Here is a 4195-nt window from a genome sequence, read left to right as displayed (position 1 = left end):
AACAACATGTTCGTCACTATTATAAAGACATTTTAGGGACTTCAGGAGTGAAATATGCATATTTAGATGCGCATTTCTGGGAAGAGCATGAAAAACTAACTTTTCATGAACAACCTTTCACTTTGGATGAAATACATCACGCTCTTTTTGCATGTGAGCCGTCTGGAGCCCCTGGCCCAGATGGATTCTCTTTTAAATTTTTTCAACATTTTTGGGATATAGTCAAAGTTGATATGTTTCAACTCTGTTCTCAATTTCATGCAAATACCCTAGATCTTTCTAAGCTTAACAAATCCATTATTTGCCTTATTCCTAAAGAGCATAATGCGTCCACCATCAATAAATACAGACTCATCAGCCTAGTCAATTGTACTTTCAAACTTTTATCAAAAATTCTTACTCATAGATTAGGGGACATTATGAATAGAATAATTGATGCAAGCCAGTCAGCTTTCCTACCTAATAGGTATATCTTAGATAATGTTGTCCTAAGTCAAGAATTGATACACTATAGTAAACATCATAACCAACGGGTAGTTATTAAAATTGACTTTGAGAAAGTATACGACAAAATTCATTGGGATTATATTCTAGAGGTCATGGAGAGTAGAGGATTCGGGGCCACTTGGCTTTCATGGATTAAACATTGGTTAGTAAGCTCGCAATCATGTATAAATATTAATGGAACACTTACACCTTACTTTTATTGCAAACGAGGAGTAAGACAAGGGGATCCGTTGTCCCATTTCTTATATATCCTGGCTGCTGATGTTCTCAGCAAGATTTTCAATAAAGGGAAATCAGCCAACATTATTAAAGGTTTAGGTCCTTCTTGTTTTCAAAATTCCAACATTACCAATTGTCATTATGCCGACGATACTATCTTATTTCTCGAGGCTAAACAATCAGTAGTTGAATCAGCTTGTTGGGCTATGAAAGCCTTTGAAGCCGTATCTGGAATTAGGATAAATCTTGATAAGTCTGAAATGTATGGCATTAATACTGATCAACTAGGTTCCTTAGCAAATACATTTAGATGCAAAACTGCTTCTTTTCCTATCAAATATCTCGGACTCCCTTTGCATGATAGAAAACTTAGAGTCTCGGATTGGCGATTTCTCATTGACAAAGTTGATAAAAAAAACTCCAAAACTGGACAGGACAATTACTTTCAATAGGGGGGAGAATTACACTTATCAATTCAGTTTTAACGGCAGTTCCTTTATATGCCATTTCCCTTTATAGAGTCCCCATTACAGTGTTCCATGATATTGACAAAATACGATGCCGTTTTTTGTGGCAAGGATCTGGTTCTAGGACAAAGTATTCACTTGTTAACTGGACTCAAGTTTGTTTGGACAAAACATATGGGGGGGGGGTTAGGAATATTAGATTTGAGAGATATGAATATTTCTTTTTTAGTAAAATGGTGGTGGAAACTATCAGACCCAATGTATACCAGTCAATGGAAAACGTTAATGGTCCATTTATACGTAGCTAACCATGCTACATCAGTTTCTCCCTTCTGGCAAGACATTATGCAAGTGGCTGTTTTAGGTGCCAATAGTACCCATTATACCCCTGGTTCCTCCTCAACCGTCAAATTATGGACCGACCTTTGGTATGGTAATTGTACACTTGCATCTTCATACCCACAACTTTATAGTAGCTGTATTACTAAATCCATATTGGTCTCCGAGGTTATCAATTCTCAAGGGCACCAAGTTCTATTTTTCGATACACTAACAGGTGTTTGCTTACAGGAATGGACTCAAGTGCTGTCTATGCTAAGCCAATTGTCTTTCACTCATGAATGTGATAGACTATCTTGGCGATGGTCCAACTCAGGAAGTTTTAGTATAAAGTCTCTTTATCAGTTTCTTAACCATAGAGGGGTTTTAGTATCCCATCCAATGGTGTGGTGGTCTCTTCCCATCCCTCCTAAAATAAAAGTGTTCATGTGGCTTACTTTCAAAAATAGAATTTTGACTAGAGTGAACTTACAAAAAAAGGGCTGGATTGGGGATATTAACTATGTGTTTTGTTCACATCAAGAAACAGCCACACATCTCTTCTTGAATTGTCAATTAGTTAGACAAATTTTGCACTACCTTGGTAAAAATCACTTAAATTGCTCAAATTGGAACAACTTATCTGACGTTTTAACATTTGCTTTCACACTCTCCCCTCTGGAGAGGATAGCCTTTTTAATTGTTTTTAGTGCGACTTGTTGGACGGTGTGGAAACATCGGAATGACATATGTTTTCATAATGTCCACCTTAAATCAGCTCGGTCATTGATCTATTTAATAATTTCTTTAGTGTTGTATTGGACAGGTCACAAACATACCAAGAACACCGTTCAGTCAGAGACCCGAGCCTGGCTGCCTACTGAGGAGACTATGGAAGCTATTCCGTTGCGAGTGATCTTTCCTGATGAAGAAGATAGCATCTCCTTCCATTTGGCAGAGGCTGACGACTTTGCTTAGAAATGGTTGTTCTATCGTAGTGATTCTGTAGTACTTAGCATTACTGTGAACTGTGATTGCTTACCTGTTTTGTTTTTTGGCATGTTAATCATCTATGCAATTGCGTCATTGTGGCATGACGATGCAGAGAAGGGGTAGTTATAAACCTCTATGGATTATCCATTTTGTAATAACTGTGTTGTTTCGTTTATTAATGAAACCGGGCCTCTGGCCTCTTTAACCAAAAAAATTCTAAATGTTCAATCCAAACAACATTTTCGCTATTTCGAATAGCACCACATCAACACTATTCTCACACTCTTCCAAAAATCACTATTCTGAAATAGTAGCTATTTTAGAGTGCATCCAAACGTACCCGGTTTGCAAAAGAAAAAAAAATAAGAGGAGGGTTAAAATTAGGGATGTAAACGGATACATATAATATGTTATGTATCTAGAGATTATCCATATCCAAATTAAATGGATACAGATAATTTTTGCATACGGTGAAAAAATGATGGATACAGATACGGATAATTTTATGAAGGTGAATATTCGTATTCGTATCCGTATCTGTAATTATTCGGATTTGAAATTACTCTCAACTAGCTTTAACTTTACTGCTCCGGATATAAGTTGTTATATATTATCACATATTCATTTCAGTCTTGGTTTTGGTATAAATGATAATATGATATGGTTTTCAATTTAATATCTTTTTCTGTTGGTAATGATACTACAATAACGCAATTTTCTTTCATTTTTACCTCCATTTCTTCATTCTTCATTCTTTTCCATTCAAGACTTTACTCCGTTAATGTAGTATATTTTTAGTATCTGCTAAATTTGTTTTAATCATTGTTTCAAGATAATAACAAGTCACCTTTTTTGTATCTTAAAGTGCATAACTCAATTATCCAACAATTATATGTTTCTGTATTCAAATCTGTATCCGTTTAAAGCGGATATGATTTTAAATTTTGATATCCATATCCGCTCATTGAAAAACAGATACTGATATAATATTACCATTATTCGCTCCGAATCCACTCCGTTGACACCCCTAGTTAAAATGTTTTTGTTTTGTTATTTCTTTTTATTATGCTTTAAGTTTTTATTTTTCAAAATAAAAAAAGTTTAAAAATTATATGTCAAAATGAAACTATTAAATATGACTTATGTTATTTTATCTAAATGCGTATAAAAGAATATCATTTTTTGAGTTATATTTTTATATCAATCAATAATATGATAAATTATCAAAAATCAGTTTATGTTTGCAAGTTAGAATGTAAGATCGTAACAAAATCTTGTAATCTTTTACATGTTCATATCTAATGATTTTATCTTGATATTAGTTTAAAATTTTAATTTATTAAAGTTTCAGATATAAAAGTATAATAAAGACATTTTAAGTGAAAGCAAAATTTGAACCCGGCCTCCTCTTAAATGATATCCTAGACTTTAGAATTTAAGGTCATGTTCGGCCATCATTGTTCCCGTGGGAAAAAAAAATTCACTCAGGCTCTGTTCAGCTGCATTACTATTCCCGTGGGACAAAAAAATTCAGTTTTTTTTTCCACAGGAACAATACTATTCCCGTGGGACAAAAAAATTTAGTTTTTTTTTTCCCAAGGGAACAATAATTTTTAGTTCAATTCCTGTGCCCATGCCCATTTCCAATTGGAGGCTGAACAGGGCCTCAGAGTGAATTTTTTTTTCTCACG

This window comes from Carex rostrata, chromosome 16 (assembly GCF_964058835.1).
Source record: "Carex rostrata chromosome 16, lpCarRost1.2, whole genome shotgun sequence".
In the NCBI taxonomy this organism is placed as follows: Eukaryota; Viridiplantae; Streptophyta; class Magnoliopsida; order Poales; family Cyperaceae; genus Carex; species Carex rostrata.
This window is presented reverse-complemented; position numbering follows the sequence as displayed.